The following is a 14,160-nucleotide window of genomic DNA, read 5'->3' on the forward strand; positions in this document are numbered from 1 at the left end:
TTCTTGAGATGCACCTTCAAAAACGAAACCCTTGGGCGCCTGGGTGGCTCAGTGGGTTAAGCCGCTGCCTTTGGCTCGGGTCATGATCTCGGGGTCCTGGGATCGAGTCCCGCATCGGGCCCTCTGCTCAGCAGGGAGCCTGCTTCCCTCTCTCTCTCTCTGCCTGCCTCTCCATCTACTTGTGATTTCTCTCTGTCAAATAAATAAATAAAATCTTTAAAAAAAAAAAAAAAAAAAAAAAAAAAAAAAAAAAAGAAACCCTGTTGGGTCAACAACAGCTCCGCTATTTGGTTCCTGAACAGCTGGGCCATTCCAGGGCTCAGCATCCCCATCTGTGGCCGCCCACTCCAGCCCGTGACCCTGCTGGTATCCAGGACGCGGCCTGAGGCCCAGAACGTTCTGGTGTGACCTTAAGGACCTCATGCCTCTCAAATGGCCAGCCACATCCTGGGAAATGGGACAAAAACTGGCAAGTCCTGAATTTTAAGAGTCATCTCTGTCCAAAATATATCGTAGTGGTCACTGGAAAGGATGTGGTTCCCCAGTCATCCAGGGCAAAGTGCTGTTTTGTCCCAGAGAATATGAGCGTACGGGTTAGAGGGGTTCACGCACCAAGAGCAGGATGGACCCTGGCACCTCGCATTCGGGTACAAAGTGCCGCTCCCCTGGAGGTTTCTGCACAACGCCTAAAGCGAGGGTAACCTTCCCTTCTGCCACACAAGAGATGGGTTCAGGCACTGAGCCTGAATTTATCTCTGGCTCACCCTTCAATAGCCAGGCTCTAAGTCCCCTCTAAAACAGAGACGGTCAGGCCCCACAGGGCAGGGCCGAGGCCAGCACCAGCTGTAGATGGCAGAGGGCTAGGAACTGAAGGGGAAATGCCCATCAGTGTGGGCTACTGGTGCCTGCCCACTGGTGACCAGCACGGTCTGGCCAGGCCAGGGACATTTCCCTGACCTTTAACATTGATGTCCTAAGTGTCTTAGCTCCGACTCCTAACAGGTAGTTCTCAGCCGCTGGTTCAGTGTTGGAGGCACCAAACAGTTCAGTCTCACTTAAACTGGAAGGAGGCCCTGCCCCCCAACCCCCTCAGCCAAGTTCTGAATCCACACAGTTTACCTCTGATACCTTATTTATTTTATTTTAGTTTTTAAAAAGATTTTATTTAGGGGCTCCTGGGTGGCTCAGTGGGTTAAAGCCTCTGCCTTTGGCTCAGGTCATGATCCCAGGGTTCTGGGATCAGGCCCTGCATCGGGCTCTCTGCTCAGCAGGAAGCCTGCTCCCCCGCCCCCCTGCCTGCCTCTCTGCCTACTTGTGATCTCTGTCAAATAAATAAATAAAATCTTAAAAAAAAAAAAGATTTTCTTTATTTTAGAGAGATCGGGCGCACAAGCAGGGGGAGCGGAAGAGGGAAAGTGAGAAGCAGGCTCCCTGTTGAGCAGAGAGCCCTATATGGGACCTGATCCCAAGACCCAGAGATCATGACCTGAGTCAAAGGTAGACACTTAACCAACTGAGCCACTCAGGCACCACCACCCCCCATCTTTTAAAAAAGATTTTATTTATTTGAGAGAGAGAGAGAGATGACTCTGACACTTTAAAAAACAGTTCTCTGGGCGCCTGGGTGGCTCAATGGGTTAAGCCGCTGCCTTCGGCTCAGGTCATGATCTCAGGGTCCTGGGATCGAGTCCCGCATCGGGCTCTCTGCTCAGCAGGGAGCCTGCTTCCTTCTCTCTCTCTCTGCCTACTTGTAATCTCTCTCTGTCAAATAAATAAATAAAATCTTTAAAAAAAAAAAAACAACAGTTCTCTGGCACAACATACAAAAAATTACTAAAATCAACAACCAATGGCTTCGTTTATCTTCTCAGATATGAGAACAGCACTGCGCCTGTGTGGAAAACGTCTGTACTCTTGAAGAGATGTACACTGGATATGTAGAGACGAAATGACAGAACATCCTGTAACTTCATTTAGTTGGAGCAAAAATGCCTAAATGTTAATAACTGTCAAGTGGGATGAAAGGTATGCCAAATGGGTGTTTGAAAGTGTTCCTGGGCACCCAGGTGGCTCAGTCTAAGCGTTTGTCTTTGGCTCGGGTCATGATCCCACAGTCCTGGGATGGAGTTCCACATCGGGCTCCCTGCTCAGCGTGGAGTCTGCTTCTCTCTCCGCCCCTCTGCCGGCTTGTGCGCTCTCTCTCTCTTTCTCACAAATAAATAAAACCTTTAAAAAAAAGTGCATTTCTCTCTTAAAAATAAGTTCCCAATTAAAAACCAACCAATCATCCACCCACCAAACTTTTCCACAGAGGCTGAGTTTGGGATAGAGAGGGCAGGTTGGCCAGGTGACTGATGTAAACGACTCGGGCATCCTGCACCCTGAGCTCTGGGAAGCAGTGCCAGCCGCTGGGGCAGCCACGCCAGCCTCCGCCCACCTCTGCCCTGGAAGAGCGAGTTCTCGGCAAACTGCGGCTGGTTCACGGACCTGCACTCTGGATCCCGGGGGCGCTTAGGTGCCTAGTTCAGAGGGTTATGGGTTCAGGAAACACTGCTCAGGACCGAAGTTAATCAAATGTCAAACTCCACTGATGCTTTAAGGAGCAACGGGACACAGGGCATGGTTTTAGGAGCTGGCCTGAAGCTGCTTGAGATAACCTGGAGCTTCTGGGTCGAAGTCCACAACAGTACATCATCCAAGGCCAAGCCCTGCCCCTCAGTGCAGTGTTTCCAGAGAAGGTTCCAGGGACAAGGGTCCTCCCCTCCCTGTGGCAACGGTCTTCAGGGAAAACCCTGGTGGACAAGCCCAGACACATCACCACCTGCCAATCCAAGTAGCCAAACAGGACGATCTCCCAAAATCCTCAATAGTCCAGCAAGGACACTATCCCGCTTCCGCACTGGGCAAGAGTGGGAGTGGGAGTCCATGATGGACTGTCAGCGATGACCGAATCATTGAACCACGGGGCATACTCAAACTACACCTGCCACCACGTGGATGAACGTGAAAATGAGACGCTGGGCGAAAGAAGCCAGACTCAAAAGGCCACGTTATCTTATGATTCTACTTACATGAAATGTCCAGAGCAGGCAAATCCGGCCACAAAGTAAGTGAGTGCTTGCTGGAGACAGCAGGATTGGGGGGGTGGAGGGGTAGTGGCTACGGATGTGGGGTTTCTTTGGAGAGCAGTAGAAATGTCCTGAAACCGCATGTGGCGATGGGTGCACAGCTCTGTGAATACAGCAGGAGTGCTGAGAGAACGGTGCACTCCGTATGGGTGAGTTATACAGCATGTGGATCACAGCTCATTAAAGCTGTTAAAAACAAAACCAAACAAATCCTGAGAGTGAATGTTTCTTTGGTGAACAAATGGATGAAAAAAAATTACTTCTGAAGACAGTCACAGTAGATTCCAGAAAGAACCAGAAGGTTTGTAGCCTGTGAAGTAATTGCAGGGACCCACGCTGGTGCCCATGGGAGGCTAGCCTGGACCCTGCCACCTGGGGGGTGGGGTGTGTGTGTGTGTGTGCAAGCACGCACATGCACCTGTGCCCCCCAACAGGGCCGGGGAGGGGGACCCCTAGGAAGACAAGGCTGAAGATCAGAGAGCTTGGCAGGTGACTCAGAGATAAGGAACCACCAGCCCACCAAGGCCCACCTGGTAGCTTACTCCAGATTTGGACCAATTTTAATTACTTCATACTCAAAGGAAAAAAAATCTGTCACACTGCGTGAGAAGTGACCAGAGGAAGTTATCGAGTCTTAGCCAAGAATGTCTGTGCCATCTATGAGTCTTCACAGGGTAGCAAATGAAAATGCCTTTGAGAAAATAAAGATCACGCTCAGACTCCCCTTAGCCCCAGCAGAGAAATCAACACAAACCGCAAATCACCAGAGGAATCTGAAATCAGCCTGCAGCCCCAGGATTTTACCAGTGCCAGGAAACTCCATGTCCTCCTCTTTCCAGGAACAGCTCTCCAGACTGCTCATCTGCTGTGAGACGGGCTCGAGCCAGCTAAAGAAATGGCGTACCACGACTGCCTGCCCTCGCTCTCGGCAGAGCCGCAGAGCCCCACCAGCTGTGCCCCTTCACGCTCCTGCTCAACAGCCCACGCGATCCGAGCTCCCGCGGAAAAGCACTGCAGGACAGGACCCTGTGGACGTGCGCTCAGCAGACCCGCCAGCGCCAGGCACAGAACGAGTACGGGCACCGGGCAACATAAGCCAGCAGTCGGGGTCCGGAGGGTCACAGGCTGACCTCGGGCATCCGAGGAGCCAGGGAGCGAGGGCTGGGCGTGGAGCGCGTCCTGAGGGGACGGGTTGTTCTCTGTGTAGACAGTGGTGGTGGTTACACACACAGACAGTTAAAACTCACTAGGTGCATTCTGTCGTATGTACACTAAACTTCAATGAAGTTGATTTTAAAAGATTTTTTAAAAACCCTGTACGTTGAGCCTGATAGCAAAAGGAGAGACCTATAATAAATGAGCATCTCATGTCCAAGAGTCATAAATTTTTCCCTAGTATCCTTGGGACAGGCTCTTGACCAAAGGGATAGGATTTGTTCCCTATCTGACGTTCAAGTAAACACTGGGCTCCGAGATGCACCGCTGTTTGTGGAATCTCACACCCCTATTAAATGGGCTTCCATGGTTTCAAAAGCCTTGGTTTAAAAATAGAAACAAGTCACTTTTAACTAAAGGGAAAATGCAGCATTTATAGTGCTGAGTCTGTCCCAGCCCAGCTGACAGCAGGCAGAGAAAGGAAAGGAAGGCAGGGAAAGGGAGAGTCTGGTGTTTCCCACAGGAAACACCGGCGTCGAGACCAAGTTTACAGAGAGGGTGGCAGGGCACGTGAGATGCTGGTGTGGGGGATGGTTCACAGACAGGGAGCAGGCCAGGGGACCCACCTCTGGTACATGTAGGAATCCCCCACTTACCATCTAGAACCTTCCACCATGTGCCAGTCTCCTATGGCTACGGGCTACTCTTACGGCTGATGGGACAAGAATCCTGATGATTCACCGGAGAAGGGGCCAGCGGGTGAAGCCAGAGCACAGCCGCGCCCCCATCCCGGCCTCCATTCCGAGCCCTTGGGTGCTGGCACTGGAGCTTCAGACACGCAAGCCACCTCTCGGGACATTTCCCTACGAAGACACAGACTCAACTACACTACAACAGCAGGGGCACGTTATACAGGGAACCCAAAGTTCACTTAGACTTTGAAGTTAAAACATGAAGCTGCAAAGGTTCATGCTACTCTGAGAATTCTTGCCTGGGTTTCCTGGGTCTGCATCCTGCCCTTGGCCTCTGAGGGGGCAGGGTGGTTGAGTGAAGTAATTCAAGGAGGGACAGAAACCACATTCTCCAAGATCCAGATGAAGGGCTGTCTGCTCACCTGCTCTCTACCCTTTCTCCTTCCCCAGCCTCATCCTCTGGAGGCTGTCTACAAACCTTGTTTTCCTTCTGTCCTGAAATGACGCCCTGTCCCTGTACGAAAGGCCACTTTTCCCTGAGGATTCCCAGGTGGCGGGAAGGGCTGTTGTCTGGACACCTGGGCACTGCCTCCACGTGCTCAGCCACAGGGATAGAGTGAAATGGAGAAAAAGCCACCAAGATGTCCCCAACATGCACAGGAACACTTTTCATTTCCCCTCCACTGCTAAGTGCTGGGGATTCAGAATCCAGGGGCTGAGAATGGACCTTTCCACTTCCTGGAGAGGTTTCCTGGCACTGTCATGAGGTCCACAGGGCTGTCCACTCCCACCCCAAAGAAGGAGGCTGGAACAACCCTATTCCTGGCCCCCCCGCTTTGAGCCCTGACACCCCAGGTCCATAGGTCCTCTTCCTTCTTCAAAGACACTGCTTCTTGGTCTCACACAAACCACATGCAAATTTTAAAAAGCACCCACTCCTCTTAATGTCTTGGGAGGTGCTCTGGCCTCTCCCCTTGCCCTCATCAGACATCCGGTATTCAGGCCTGCCATGACCACACTGCACACTCTATCACTCCTAGAACCTTCCCTTCCTTTTCTTCTTTCACTTGCATTGGTTCAAAGGGTCCTTTCTCCCAGCGCGGTGAGCCACCCTCCACTTAGGGCTATAGGTGCTAAGTCCTCCCTGTGCTCTCAGCCCCTGCCACGATGCTGGGGTCACTGTGACCACTGAGACATCGGTTCTGTATGTGCTTCTGCTTTATTCTGTCGCTGAGAAGATGAAGCAAGATGGCCTTTTCCAAACAGCCCAGCCCCACAGCTCCTCCTGCCCACACACCTGCTCTGGGTACTGCGCATCCCCTCTCTCGGACATGCCTTCCCGCCACTCATTCCCCTTCCACACCACTACCTGCAGCGCCCCATGTGCTGCCACCTTCCCGCTCCATCCGCTGTGCCCGTTGTCAGCCCCATGACAAAGCACCAACAGCTTCCCCGCCTCGGAAGCCAGCAGCCTCTGTCAGGACTGCCTTCCCCAACCCTCTGAAGCTCACAACTGAGTCCGTCCCTTTCTTGAAGCCTGAGCTCACTTCACCCACGATGAAGGACCACCCTGGTCTTTCCCCGAACTCCAGGCTTCTTCTCAGGTGAGGCCCAAGGGAAGATTAGCACACGCTCGCCCACGGCCCGAGAACCAGTCCCAGGGCTCTTGGGAACGTGCAATTCTGCAGACGTCAAGTTGATCTGCTTGGAAAATGCAACAGTAATGAGCTCTAAGTTCTTGCCTTTAGGACAGACGAGGGACAAAAGGAAAACTAAGCCAGGGACAGGGACGGAAGCCTGCCTTGCACAGCGGTAAAATGGGCTGCAGGCCTCAAAGGAGACTGAGGGACACAGGGAGCCCTCTTCATAGCTCAGCTGTGCACACAGGCAGCTGCTCGTGAGGGAGCAAGCGTCTCTCCACAGCAGCCTGGGCTCCTTCTGAAACCTCAGTGTAGGAGCAACATGAATAATTCACAAGATGACAAGAAACAAGCACCCCGCACTCTGGCTCCAAACAGCCTTCCTCTTTAAACCTACCCCACCATGCTCTAAGGGGAGCCTGTAATTCTCACAGACGCTTCTCTTCAAACATGAATTGACAGGGGCGCCTGGGTGGCTCGGTGGGATAAGTCTCTGCCTTCAGCTCGGGTCGTGATCTCAGGGTCCTGGGATCGAGCCCGCATCGGGCTCTCTGCACAGCGGGGAGCCTGCTTCCCCACCTCCCAATATGCCTGTCTCTCTGCCTACTTGTGATCTCTATCAAATAAAAAAAAAAGATCAAACACAAATTGATCATACTGGAGGATTCCATTTGTAGGACACTCTAAAACTGGCTAAAAGAATGAAAAGTGACAGAAATCAGAATGTAGATGCAGTAGGAGTCACTGAGAAGGGACAGAAGGCAACTTGCCGGGGCGATGGTGATAGGCTGTGTCTCCTTCAGTGGTCGTCACACACATGGTTCTGCTTCAGATCTGAGCAGGTGGCCGCATGGTAAACACCAGTCAGGTGCCAAGTTTTCTGCCAGGGGCCGGTGAACTTGGGGTGCCTGCACTTAACAGCTGGGTCCTCCTTCAGATTCTTGAGGGTGAGAAGGCAAAGACAAAGGCCTCTGTGCAGCACAAGGAGGACATCTAGCATTTTGGAGCTCTGATCTTAAGCTTTACATTGTGCCTCAAGATGACACAGATGTCATTTTGTTTTAAATTTATTTTTCTATTTTGCTTTGCTGCACATCCGAGGTAAAATGACCAGATGCAGAGGGCATAGGCGGAGGCCACTGCGCACGTGCGCCACCTGCAACCCTGATGCTCCCTGAGAAGGCATCTGCACTCACGCTGCTCAGCACTGTCGGACAGACTCCCTGGTTGTTCTCAGGACCCGCATCACAGCACTGGAGCCAGCAAATTTCCACACAGACAAAGGCATGGATTGTGGGAAGGCTGCCTAAGGCCTCTTTGCCTTTTGTGGCCTTACTTGGCTAGTGTTAGAAGGAAAGCCTAGGTCTGGGGTAAGACAAGGACGAAGAGGAAGACTGGAAAAGAATATGAGCTGGAAGAAAAGGGGACACTGGAACTAGGGGCCAGAGACGTGGAGCCCCGAGTAGACACCATGGTACCCCTTGTTGGAAAGTTCCAGACACGTCTCATCTTCCCAGAATAGAACATGAGGGTGCAGAAGAGCTTCCACTGCCAGCTCGCATGCTGGTGCCGAAAGACAGAGCAAGGGCGTGGAGCCCACAGGGAGTGTGCAGGACTGCCCGGTGCGGGGAGGAAGCACGCCTGCCCCTCTGCTTCTTAAGCTGGGGTCTTGGTCGGAGGCCACCTGACGAGGAGCACCCAGAATACAGCACCCACTTCAGATCCAGGGAGTGGTCAACTAGCTCGCTTTAACGACACAACCACCTAGAAGTTGCCAGATTTTTAGGGAATAAAAACATATGTAATAACCTGCAGTCCTGACCACCAGCCGAGACTGGACCCTGTCTAGGGCTCAAACCCAGCCAGGAGTATGTTCTCCCACACAGAATTCCGGCGGCCGGAGCAGCCCTCAGCCCTGCTGGGGACAGTGGGTAACAGGGACCAGGCAGCTACTCACTTTCAAAGTAAAAAGAACAGCAATAGGAGAGTTGGGTTTCAGAGACTGTTCCCCACCCCCCCCAGGTCCCCGCTGCCCCCCGGCAGGCCAGGCCTCCCTGCCTTTCTTCCACGTTTCCAGGTGGGTTTTTAATCTCCACTTATCTGGCTTTGCACTTAAGATCCTTCAGAATCAAAGAGATGTTAATTATGAAATTGGGTCAAATTTGGTATAAATTAACACTTGATCATGAGGCTAACTTAATATTTTTAAAAACTAATTTAACCTCCTGTCAGCATTTGCCTCCGGAATTACAGCAGGTGTCTGTGTTCAACACTCATTTCTGTATTATTTGAGCTTATTTTTATTTTTTTAAGTGAGCTTGAGTTGTTTTTGTTCTCAGGAAAAAAAAAAAATACTTTCAGGTGGTATGAGCAAATCATGAATACATTTTTATGAGAATTATCTCATGGGCTGTTTTTAATTAGCAACAACTTGGAAGTTTTACAGTATCTCTTCAACTTATAAGTAGAAGGATTACCCATTCTGCCCCAAAATAGTATCTCACAGTGCTAACTTTCTAATCCCAGACTCCTGGAATAGTGTGGCATTTTGTGCACGGATACCAGAAACAGATGCTCAAAGTTGTAATGAAGCAAAATGGAGGTAGTTGTGGTTAAGGAAGGTAAACAGACTTGTAAACATATTGTAAAGGGCTCCGTGTAATCACTAAACAACTCTTTAAATGGCTTTATAAAAGCCAATTTAAAATATTTACAAGTTTTAAATGACCATTTTAAGAAAGGTTTTAAAAAAACATTCCCCGGGCACCTGACTGGCTCAGGTCTTCATCCGGGTCATGAGTCTTGAACTCCAGGTCGTGAGCTTGAGCCCCATGTGGGGTGCAAAGATTATTGAAAATAAAATAAAATTAAAACAAGATTAAAAATATTTTCCTTTTCTTGAAGGAGAGAAATGCTCTTGTAAACTTTTTTTTTACTATGAACACATGTTCAGAGTAAAATAAGCCACATGCAACATAAACCAAAACTAAGATTCCCATACTTGTCCCAACCCCAGTATAATGACTGTTAGTGTTTCTGGTATTTCCTACGAGAAAATGATTTTTGGGGGCATCTGGGTAGCTCAGTCTGCTAAGCGTCTGCCGTCAGCTCAGGTCATGACCCAGGGTCCTGGGATCTAGCCGTGTTGGGTCTCCCAGCTGAGCAGAGAGTGGTTTCTCCTCCTCCCGCTGCCCCGCCAGCCCCACTCGTGCTCACTCTGTCAAATAAATAAATAAAATCTTAATGACTTGTTGTTGTTGTTACATAGAAGAGGGCCTGGCTAGTAAGGGGCTGAAGGGTCTTTGGGGTAGTGGGTACACAGTACTCTCATGCCATGACCATTTGTCAAGTGGCGAACTTTTCTCTGAGGTCACACTTCAATGAAGGTGTTACAAACAGAAGGCCAGAGGAGAAATAAAGTCATCTGAAACTCAAACTGGAAGAGCAGCAAACCTCTGAATCAGCAAGCCCTTCTGAAGAGTTTAAAGAGAGGAGTGGTTTGAGAAAGAAACAAAACTGAAGCAAGTACCCACCAGCACACTCCCAAGAACACTACAGAAAAGGTGTAAATATTACCGCACCAACATTTTCCAGATAAGAATTCTTCTCAGTATCGCAGGGACAATTACCTACAAGCTCTTTTATATAATGAAACTGCTTTCTTCTCGGTCATTTTCAGGATGGGCTCAAATTTCAATACTTAGCTGCCCAAATAGATCATATTTCAGGAATTCAGGAAATTTAAAAAAAAAAAAAAAGAGGAACGTGATTTGATTTTTAACAACAGTAACTATTCAACAAGAAACTGGATGAATTTTTTATTTAATGCTGTTTGTTAACAATGACAAAATACTTTTCTCTGGTGTTCCTACGGAAGCAAAGGGAGCAAAGACTTTCTCAGACCGTTGTCCTGTGTTGCCTTCCACAAGCACCTCCTTTTTGCTTCTTTACAACTGTCAATCTGTCTTTAGAAGGTTTTTTCTTGCATTTGTACCCAAAATGCCATGCTATTTCAAGGCCATGGGGTAAAAGCTGGCCCTAAGAGCCCATTTGGGGGCAAAATGGGTACTTGTTCTCACTATCTAAACACACATTTAATAATGTCCACACTGTCACATTCATAGGTAGTTCTACCCCCTTCCAGAACGTGGGTCCTGCCTGAGCAGGAAGCTGATCTCAGATGAAGAAATGAGGAGTCTGAGACGCTGACAGGACAAACAAGGGACCAGCCCTCATGTGCTATTCCTCCTTCTCTACCTGACCATCCGGTTCAGCTCAGTGCTGTGGCTGCCTTGTCTGACTGCCGCACGTCTGCTGGCCTCCACAAAGGGGCACTCAGGCTCCTGGGAGCCTCATTCAACTGTTGACCTGGACCCCAAACTACTTCCTGCAGAAAGCTCTGGCTCCCTGTTTAGACCTCCTTCCTATCATTCCACGAGCACTGAGCAAATGCCTTAGGGTTCACAGCACAATACTAACCTACTCTTTGCTCACTGGGCTTTCCAATGCATGGGTCTTTCTTTCACCAGCGGTGGAAGGACTTCTGCTGACTCAGAACTGGCCTGACAGCTGGCTCCTATCAGAGGTCATGCTAGAAAAGAATGGTATTTAGAGAAGGAGACCTAATCTTGACATTATCAAAGACACTTACAAATATTTGGTGGAAGAAAAAAAATCAGCATTTGAACTTGGCCAGAAAGAGACCCACGAGGTGCAGCCTTATTTGCAGACTGGCATTTACCTAAAAGCAACGCACACAGACAGATGCAAGACCAGCTTTGACATGGAGTCTAGACCTTAAGCTTGCTTGTCACAAACAAGGAACGGTGATGAAAAACGATGAGGGCTTCATGGATTCCTTCCAGAAAGAGATATCGAGAGAAGATAATGGAGATAAAACTTAGACACAGAGGAGCCACAATTTAAGAGAAGACACTGCCTGACAGGCAGCCAGCTCTCTATTCAGGTAGGAGAGCTGTCACCAACACTTGAGACCCCCAGGCTATTTCAGCACTGCAAAGACATGCGCCAACCTAAATTCAGAGCTCGCAGGATTCTCCCCTACACTGTGTTACTTGTGGCTGCTGCCGTGTAAGAATGCTGTGTCCATCTGGTCTAAACACACCTCAGGTTGCCAGAAACCAAAATGCTGCTAACAGTACACGGAGACTCAGACCTGGAGCTGAGTATCCAGTCAGCAATGACAGCGTCACCCCAGTTCAGGGGTAAGTGTTTTTTATCTCTCACATCTCCTAACATCCAGGAATTTTCTTCCAACCCAGACTGAGGCATGCTGTTCCCAAGCAACTTCAAGTCCTATCTGAAGCCTTTGAGTGGGTGTGGTTAAAATACAGATGACAAAGTCCTGCAAGTTACAGAGAGGCAAAAGCTACACACAGACCTTTTAAAAACATGCCTGTACTTTCTATTCTGGCCTGTCAACAGCACACTATGCCTTGACTTTGTTTTGTACAAGTTTTAACTGTTCACAGAATCCCAGCGTGCACTGAGCGTGCAAGCTCAGTGAGATGAAATTGTAGCAAACTGTGGCCCAATGGAGAAGCAGCTCTGGCACACTGCATTCCCCAGGGCCGATCTGCACGCTGATTGCTACAGATACAAAATCTAAAACAGGGTGAAGTGAAGACCTGTGTGCACTGCCATGACTGATCTGTCCACTCGAAAAGATGACCAGGACTTACATTTCAGCCACCCCTGAGTTTCTTCTAGTGTTTATTCCATTCTTCTCCAAACTTAAGGCAATTCAGAGATTTTTGTGAGAGACAGAGAATTTGTTTTTGCTCCAGCCCCTTTTAATTCAATGATGCTCAAGACTCCCCTCCTTCCTGTCTTGCAGGCCGAACAAGTAACTTCTCACATCTCTACATCACAAGATGTCACAGGGATTGTGGTATTTCTGTAGATGACCTGGAATCACGGACCTTTTCTGGATCACTCAATTAATCATTAACTAGAGGTTTCTGCCTTAAGTCCGCTGGTGACACTTCTGCAATCAGCAATGTCCTCTCCAGTTCTGACACTCCAATTAACAACCACTCGGGCACCGCAGGGAGTGAGTGTGTGGGCCTGCTATCCTTTTCCATCGGGACAAGTGAGTAACAAAATCTTATGGCTCAGGACTTGACAGAGAGAGACACTGCCTGACAGGCAGCCCATGTCCACGTTCACTGCAGAGTAACGCCAGGTCCTGGGCTCTGGCACCCGCTGGGCATAAAGGTATGTGTGGTCAGTGGTCCAGAGAAGGCCCACAGCCTCCCTCACAATTTTCTCACGGGGACACACCACGGGAGCTAGAGGCTCCCAGGCTTGAGAAGCGCCCGATCTGTGGAAGAGGTCAGAGCTGTTGTAGGGTCTGCATGGCTAGTCTGCAAACTACCAGAAACGTAAGGTATTCACCTGTCTTTAAAACCAAAAGGTAGAACTGAGGACGAAAGAGTCAGAGACGACGAAGACAGAGCCCCAAGCTTTCAAGGGTTCACAGGAGGGCAAACAAGTCGGCAAATAACTACAATCCGCGCAACAAGTACCAAAGCAAAGGCAGGTCAGGAGAACTGCTGACCTGTGAAAAGGCCAGGCCCTTCCTCAGGAGGGCGACCCGGAGAGAAACGAGGGGCAGTCTGACCGCTGGTCCCAAATTTCCCCCGCCAACTCGTCTTGGGGCCTGGCCGGGAGGCGCTCAGGCAAAGAGGGCACAGGGGCGGAAGAGAGTGCGGGAAAGCGCGTCCGTCCTCGCCCCCCTCAGCATCCGCCGGCGCGAGCTCCGCGACCCCCTCGTCACCCCGCGGACACGCCTGGGCACCCAGAAGCGTGGGTCCCGCCCCAGCCGTCCCGCACCCCTCGTGCCCCCGCCTCCCCCGGCCCGCTCAGGTCCGGGCGGCTCCCCCCTCCCTCACGACCCCAGTCCCACCGCAGGCCGGAGCCGGGGGAACCTCACCTCGGACGGGAGCCGGCGGCAGCGGACGCCGTCGTGGGGCTCAAAGCATCCTGGGGTCGCGGGATGCCGAGAAGTGGGGCCGCTCGAGCCCGAAACGAATTATGTAACCGGCAGGGGCCGCAGCCGGGACGGAGGCGGCGGCGGCCCGCGGCACTTCCGCCTCCCGCGCCGGGCCGGCGGTGCAAGCTGGAAGCCCATTGGCCACCGGCCCCCACGTGGGACGCCGCCGTCGCTGCCTGACGCCGCCGCTGCCCGACGCCGCCGCCGCCATCTTACGACCGGGCAGGCCTCGGATGAGGTCCAGCGGCCGGACGTGGGCGCCCTTCAGGGCCCAGCTGAGTGCCCCATACGCAGAGCGGGGGCTTCCAAGACGGGGATTGCTCCCCGCCCTCCAGTCCTGCCTGGGCTGACGCTCCCCTCGCTTGGGCCTCGGGCTTTTCCATCCCCGGCGCCTGGCGGGCGTCGAGCCCCGGAAGCGTGGCAGCGTGGACGCTGCCTCCAGCCAGTCTGTCTCCGCACAAAGGCTGTGGAGGGCTGTCGCCGCGCCAGTGAGTAGGGGTCGGTCGCACTCAAGGGTCGGTCGCACTCAA

General features: G+C 51.1%; 2 protein-coding genes across 3 annotated transcripts in view; both read right to left on the reverse strand.

Annotated features, from left to right (window-relative positions):
* Positions 1-14,160, reverse strand: part of NAA60 (N-alpha-acetyltransferase 60, NatF catalytic subunit) — a 43,288-nt gene that overhangs the window by 14,998 nt on the left and 14,130 nt on the right. The window contains exon 1 of one of the 2 annotated variants that reach the window (XM_059154194.1): positions 13,571-13,759. The exons of the other annotated variant lie outside the window; for it this stretch is intronic. The gene's annotated coding sequence lies outside the window, so the exon portion shown is untranslated. Of the gene's footprint in view, positions 1-13,570; positions 13,760-14,160 lie in introns of those variants that run through there. 2 annotated transcript variants of the gene reach the window in all.
* The window catches only part of ZNF174 (zinc finger protein 174), a 60,793-nt gene that overhangs the window by 2,868 nt on the left and 43,765 nt on the right, over positions 1-14,160 (reverse strand). The gene's annotated exons all lie outside the window — the stretch shown is intronic.

This window comes from Mustela lutreola, chromosome 17 (genome assembly GCF_030435805.1).
Source record: "Mustela lutreola isolate mMusLut2 chromosome 17, mMusLut2.pri, whole genome shotgun sequence".
NCBI classification, from domain to species: Eukaryota; Metazoa; Chordata; class Mammalia; order Carnivora; family Mustelidae; genus Mustela; species Mustela lutreola.